A 7,482-nucleotide genomic window follows, 5' to 3' on the forward strand; every position below is an offset into this window, starting at 1 on the left:
TGATTTTATTTGAATAAATGTAATTTCACACCGACACATGGACTTATCAAAACTGGTTTATCCATGTGCTCAGAATAAAAAGCTCACATATACACATCCTAAATCAATTGCTACAAAAAACTTACAATTTTCAAAGCGATGTGTTTCTAGAATCTTCGGTCTGTTTTGTGCTATAGTAGAACAATTATTATAGGTAAGTACTGCAGCAATGTCCTTAAAAGATATGTGTCTTCGTGGCGTAATGGTTAGAACGTCTGACTGGTGATCCCGAATATTTTTGGTTCGAGACCAGTTTCTTTTTTTTTAATGAAAAATCATGAATGCAGTTACTGCATTGCAGTAGTTTGCAACATTTTTAGTATAAGATTTTTCTTGTCTACACTCGCCTTGTATAGTTTACTTCGTAATATTCTTATGTGGTCTTTTAAATTCTCCAATAACTTCAAATCTTCAAATTAGGATAATTCTTCAATTTGCGATTAGTCAGTTTATTAAACTTATATTAGATCAGGAAACGAAACATCGAGTTGCCAATTAATATGTTTTAATAAACCAAGCGGTTTACTTTGCACTATTATTGGACCCAGCAATAATTCAAGAATGAAAACGTGTTGCTGATGCGTTTCTCGGAAAATACTTTATTAACATTTTAGGATCGAATCTTGGCGATTTTGTGAGTTAATAAATTTCGGCTTTAGTATGTTGTTAGAAGTGATGGAATGAGATGGCTGAAATTTATCTCGCCTGACGTCTAATTCATTTCATTCAGTACCATTACTATCATTAATGAACGTCCGTAGATGCTGGACACAGATCCAAGAAACTCACACCACACGTTAAGCATAAAAAAGATTACACACACCCATATGAGTACTCGTACCAAATCAATTAGGAATTTGAACAAAAGGACCATTTTGAATAAACGATGTGCAAGCATTCTAAATGTGTTTAGTCTTTTTGTAACAATTATAAGAAGGTAATTGACATACACTGCAGCAATCTTCTAAAAAGTAACATCTCTTCGTGGCGTAATGGAGAGTGTCTGACTGGTTGACTCGATTATTTTTGGTTCGAGCCCGAAATTTTTTTTTCCCTTCCCGTTTCTTGTTTTTATTAGTATTTCTAGTGAACATTGTTTGTAACATTTTTATAGTTTTCATTTAACTCGAATAAATTTGTTTCATTCATGTGAACGTACACTTCCCTTGTAAACAATTATTTCTTCTGCATATCTCCTCTGTTGAATGTAGCAGGAACCAATAAGAAGCAACGAATCAAGAGTATCGAAAATGCATTTCCTCCTCACGATATTAGTTAAAACTTAATTCATACTGTGCACCGGAATAAGCTAATAATTTGAGTAGTCTCAAGCGATGAAGTAAAAAATAAAATTTGCCGTCAATCACTGTGTTTTAGGGAACCGCTAATTAGTGATCAATGAGAGATTTAGTGAACGAAAATGACAAAAATAATTCCTAACGATGTAGTAAAAAAACCTTCTGAGAAGTACAGAAAAATCAAACTTTTCGATATTTCAGTCTATAAGCGCAAAAAAATCAATTCCATTCGCTATACGACCAAGAGTAACTGCTTTTATTATGCAAAAAGTAAATATTTGTATGCAAGACAATCTAATGCGTCCAGACAGTCTCACGTTCCTGGTTAATAAAATTATTCAAAATTAAAAAATTGAAAGATTTTTGTTTATCGCTTCGTATGATTGAGGTGGTTAGCAGGTCATTCGTCCTCAATCCATACTTAGAATTTCTCTACCTGGTTTACCTTTAGCCGATCTGTTTTCAGTATACTAGATAAAAGTTTTGCATCGCAACTACAAACTAAGATAATAAGCAATGAGCTGCGCGGCTAAATAAGGTTCCGCAATACAGCCGCACGCGTATTGTAATTAACTAATGAAATTAAAAAAATGTACTCAATCTGTTGAATTTGTTAAAATCAGAAGGTTAATTGAACACAGGTCACCGCAGGTCAATGATTTTTGAATACCATTATCTTCACTGAGTGATGTGGACATGATGAAATATTTGAACATGTTTTGAACACGCAACTGTTTCTGTTTGTTACTTAAATTAGATCAGATGCGGGTCAATTATAGGCTAGACTCTTCCAATATATATATTCAAAATTTATTTCATTTGTCTCCATTAAACTGAAACTAAGAACCGGAAATATTTATTCTTGATTTCTATATGGCATTTACGTTAATTTGTGGTACGCATCAGCTAACTTATAAAAGGCCACACATTTTCTCATTAGAATTGAGTCACTATTTCGTTTAGTACAGAGCAAGTTGTCGTTGACTGCAACCTACCATCATGGACAAATCTTCAACATGTCCTGCAGTCAGAACAGCAGTGGTGGCTCACACAAATTATTGAAAATTGATTTTGAAATTGGTACGTTCTGTGTTAATTGAATGAAATTCCATCAAGTGTGTTTGAGTGAAATATTAAAAACGGCGAGAACTCTTTCCGAAAAGGATCCTCTTATTGACAAAGTGAATGCTCAATTTGTTTTAAAAATACAAACTAAATCACACATTCCATCGAGGATTTCTCATTATTCCATTATTCAATTTTGTTTTAGAATCAAAGCAGATTTTTTCCTAAATTTTGTTTTTGTGTCCCAAAGTTAGCTATTTTTTTCTCGTTTAGACAAAACCTGGCAGATCAAAAAAAATATTAAGAAAATCAACAAAAAGGTTTGTCTCGGGTTCGTTGATGTCAATTGTGATTTTCAGGTACTGCTTGTGGTGTAAATTAAGTACATAGTTACACTTTAAGTAGACCGTGACTAGACTCGGTTAGGTCCAGCTCTCCTCTTAAGTACCGGTTAAGTACATATGGTTTCACAAATTGACATCAACCATCCCTTTTCAACGAACCTCTCCCCCGGGAATCGAACCTGCGGTCTTTGGTGCGCTTCCAGTCAATCGAAACCCAAGTAACTAACCACCTGCGCTACGGTGGTAGGTGATGAGACATTCGTTATGATCTAAAATCAATTCTACATTACACATACACTCAAAAATGTTCTGATTTTATTTGAATAAATATAATTTCACACCGACACATGGACTTATCAAAACTGGTTTCGACTTCTACATTTCCTGAGTTCTATATTGAACATTCGTCATTTAACGTTGGACACATAGAAAGGTGACGCACGCACACCACGTGTTAAGTATAAAAGCTCATATGGGCTTGTGCCCTCATACCAAACTAGTTAGAACAAAAGGACTAGCATTTTCTGTAGGTAAGTGATATATACTGCAGCAATATCCTAAAAGACAACATGTCTTCGTGGCGTAATGGTTAGAGTGTCCGACTGGAGGGCTCGAATATTTTAAGTTCAAGCCTCGACATTTTTAATTTTTTTTCTTCAAGAATTTTTTATTTTTTATATTTTTATTAAATAATTGAAAGCTTCATGAACATCGACCTTGCAACATTTTTTTTGCGTTACATCTCATTCGAGGATATTTTCTCCTCTATTGTCTACAGCTCCTTAATAATGAATGGTGCATGTCCAAATCCTGCACGAATCTATGATTACTGAGAGCAATATCAATATTAAATAAAGCTCACTGACTACATCGGAATAAAAATAAACTAACATTGCGAGTACTCCTTCAATTCGGCAAGAAGCTAGAATGAGTGAGTTAGAGGTTGAGTGGAAGCAAATTTGCTAAATTGTATCTTGGTGGCAAATGTTTATTGAATCCAATTTCTATTTCTAAACTCATGAAGCATTCAGTTGTCAATGTTTTGCTGAATGCTGAATACTGAATGTTTCACATTTTTAATAGTTCATAGTAGGCGCTAACAACTGAAAGTTGCGTTGTAGCTTCCCGTAGGACTTCTAAAGTTTTATCTTAGACAAAGTGTGAATCAAACATAATTTTCGGTTCGTGCGATGTAAAATTTATTTTTATCAAAAATGTATATTTTTTATTGGTCACTGTAAACGTTCGTCGACGTACAGACAAACCGATTGATAGCAATAGTAATAACAGAAATTATTTTGTTTGAATAGCTACTCTACGCATCTAAGAAATTGTTCCACTAAGAGTTGGTATTTAAACGAAAATGATTAAAAGTTGAAAAAAAAAACCATTCAGTAACAGTTAATGCTGAGATAAATGACCTTCAAATTACTTTCAGATAAAAAATCAAAGTGTAAAAGTAAAGTGAAACTTTTTACATTTTACTCTTACTCAAACTAAATTGATAATTGGAACTCACCAATTATAACCAATGGCAATCAGGTCTATACTGTAATTTAATCATTTCCTTACTAATAATAGAGGTAGGATAATGTTCTAGAGCTTAATTCATCTTCGTTTAAACATTAATTTATTATGAAAAATGAATATAGTGAACTCAATGATCAATAGTTAAGAGTTTGGCTAAAAGCTGAAATATCTGGAAACTTAGAAATGAATTTACTACTTCAAAGCATGCTAGTCGCTGGCATTTATACTAACTTTAATCTCAAATTATCGTTTGTCGATGCTGTACACATAGACAAGTGACTAACACCACATGTAAATCATAAAAAAACTTGCACACGTGCATGAGTAATGAGTACGCATACCAGATCAATCAGAACAAAGGGACTAAAATTTTCGATGTAAGTTGGTAAGTTGCAGCGATATCCTAAGAAGCAGTATGACCTCATGGCGTAATGGTTAGAGTGTCCGACTGGTGAGCTCGATTATTTTTAGTTCGAATCCCAAAATTTTAAATATTTTTTTCTCCTATTTTGTTTTTCTTTTCAGTACCTTTATTGATTGAATGATAAACGAAAGTCGTAGTTTGTTACAGTTCTAGTTTTACATATCACTTCACTCAAATAAATTGTCTCTGTCTTTGTCTGTACTTTCAATATAACGAGTAATACCTTGTGGTGATCAATAAATTTTGCAATGTCAATTTAGATTAATCAAAACAAACGAGTGATTTCTTCTTTGCGACAAGGGTTCATGGGGAATACAATTGAATCAAAATTTCATCGATTAGAACCAGGCAATAGCGGTCGATGGTTTCCCAATGTAAGCAAGTTCAAATCAAATTATTTGCGATTAATAGAAAACAAAATCTTTTAGAAAAAAGACAACTCTTTCGAGTCCTATTTTTTACTATCTGAAGTGTGTCTAGAGTAACGTTCGTAATTTTCATTTTTGAGGATTTTTTCTTGATTATAAATTTCGTTGTTGGAACAATAAGCCGGATTAGATTAGTGCGTAAATAACTATTCTAAATCTTGATTGGCACTGACTGGAATAAGCTAGAAATGTGAGTAGAGTCAAGTGGATATATAAAAAATGTTGCCTTCAATCTATGTTTTTCCATCTGTCATAGCGCCGTCCAATCAGTTATTTAGATAATATTCCCTCAATGAAACAATAATTTTGCATTGATACCCTGAATGTGGAATGCTTTTCGTGTCATTTATTCTCAACTTATGCTTTTCTTATAGAAAAACTGTCCTCTGAACTTGCGTGGACAGACATTCTTATGTTATCACTGGCAAATAGTGCAAATAGTGCAATATGGTTAGTATAAATCGAGAGAGATTAATAAGGAAATGGAAGTAAGCCTATTTTTTGTCTCTTTAAAGTTTTTTGAGATTCAATAACTGGTAGAAATACTTCCTTCAACAAACAATTTGCATAACAAACAAATAGAAATGCTACCAAACCTTACCAGCGAGCCGAAAGTATGGAAAAAGTGAACGACTCTGATTTATCGCTTATATTATTTCATGGCAGAGGTTGCTAGCTCGTCTAATTTTTTAACTTTCAATCGTTGCTTCATACTTTGATTTTCTCTACCAACCCTGTTTGATTTGAACTATTTCTCTGACCGATCCATTATAACTTCTGCGAATCTCTCGTTAACCTCTTACGGGCGCTATATTTCAACAACTACTACAAAAATAAGCAATGATGACCTCCGGCTAAGACCACGGTTCTATAAATGTCATCATGTAACAAATTAACTAATCAAATGAATTTTTTATCAATCAGAATCAGTATAAATCAGCTGTCCATATTGAATGAAAATGTGGATGTGCTATAATTGAAAAAAAAAAAAATGAACATTTAATGCACACATCTCTGTGTTCTGTTTATTATTTGAATTAGATCAGATGCGGGTAGGCTACACTCTTCCAATATACATTCAAAGTTTATTTCATTTGTCTCCATTAAATTGAAAATAAGAACCGGAAATATTTATTCACGATTTCTGTATGGCGTTTGCGTTAATTTGTGGTACGCATCAGCTACCTACATTATAAAAGGCCACACATTTTCCCATTAGAATTGAGTCACTATTTTGTTCAGTACAGAGCAAGTTGTCGATGGCTGCAACTACCATCATGGACAAATCATCAATATGTCCTGCAGTCAGACCAGTAGTGGCTCACACAAATTATTAAAAATTGATTTTGAAGTTGGTAAGTGTTGTGTGCAATCGGATAAAATTCCATCAAGTGTGTTTCCGTGAAAGCATTATTACTGCGACGACTCTTTCCTTTTACTGACAAAACGATTCCCAAAACTAGTTACTACTAATTACGAACGAGGATTTTCTCAAAATTCCATCATTCAATTGCTTTCGACTGATTTTAACTGCGTGTTTCATAAAATTGAAGTTCCACCTCGAAGTGTTCTAAGACATGTGAATGAGTGATTTTCTTCCTAAATTTTGTTTTGTGTTCTACTCTAAGATTTTTTATTTTATTTGTTTGTTTAGATAAGACCTGAAAGATCAACCAAAGAAACTAAAAATATGGAAAAATTAAAAAAAACATCAAAAAGGTTTATCTCGGGTTGATGATCTCAGTTGCTACTTTTAAGTACTGCTCCGTGTGTAAATTAAGCACATAGTTTACACACTAAGTAGCCCTTGACTAGAACCGTGTGGTCGCTCCTTAACTTAAGTACAATTTAAGTACATACGTTTTTCACAACTGAGATCAACCAACCCTTTTCAACAAACCTCTCCCCCGGGAATCGAACCTGCGGTCTTTGGTGCGCTTGCAGTCAATCGAAACCCAAGTAACTAACCACCTGCGCTACGGTGGTAGGTGATGAGACATTCGTTATGATCTAAAATCAATTCTACATTACACATACACTCAAAAATGTTCTGATTTTATTTGAATAAATGTAATTTCACACCGACACATGGACTTATCAAAACTGGTTTCGACTTCTACATTTCCTAAGTTCTATATTGAACATTCGTCAGCTAATGTTGGACACATAGAAAGGTGACGCACGCACACCACGTGTTAAGTATAAAAGACCACACACTGCATTCGTGAATCTGTGTTATGTAATGAAGCAATAGTACGTAAGTGGATGTGTACTGCAGAAACATCCTAAAAAGCAACATGTCTTTGTGGCGTAATGGTTAGAGTGCCCGACTCGTGCACTGCGTTATTTTTAGT

General features: G+C 33.9%; 1 long non-coding RNA gene across 1 annotated transcript; it reads left to right on the forward strand.

The window, feature by feature from the left end:
• Window positions 1-2,261: 2,261 nt before the first annotated feature.
• LOC119081444 lies at window positions 2,262-7,211 on the forward strand. Its single transcript, XR_005088484.1, has 2 exons — window positions 2,262-2,417; window positions 6,783-7,211. It is a non-coding gene; the product is annotated as an uncharacterized LOC119081444 (long non-coding RNA).
• The last annotated feature ends 271 nt before the right edge of the window (window positions 7,212-7,482 follow it).

Source organism: Bradysia coprophila, chromosome X (genome assembly GCF_014529535.1).
Source record: "Bradysia coprophila strain Holo2 chromosome X, BU_Bcop_v1, whole genome shotgun sequence".
Taxonomy (NCBI): Eukaryota; Metazoa; Arthropoda; class Insecta; order Diptera; family Sciaridae; genus Bradysia; species Bradysia coprophila.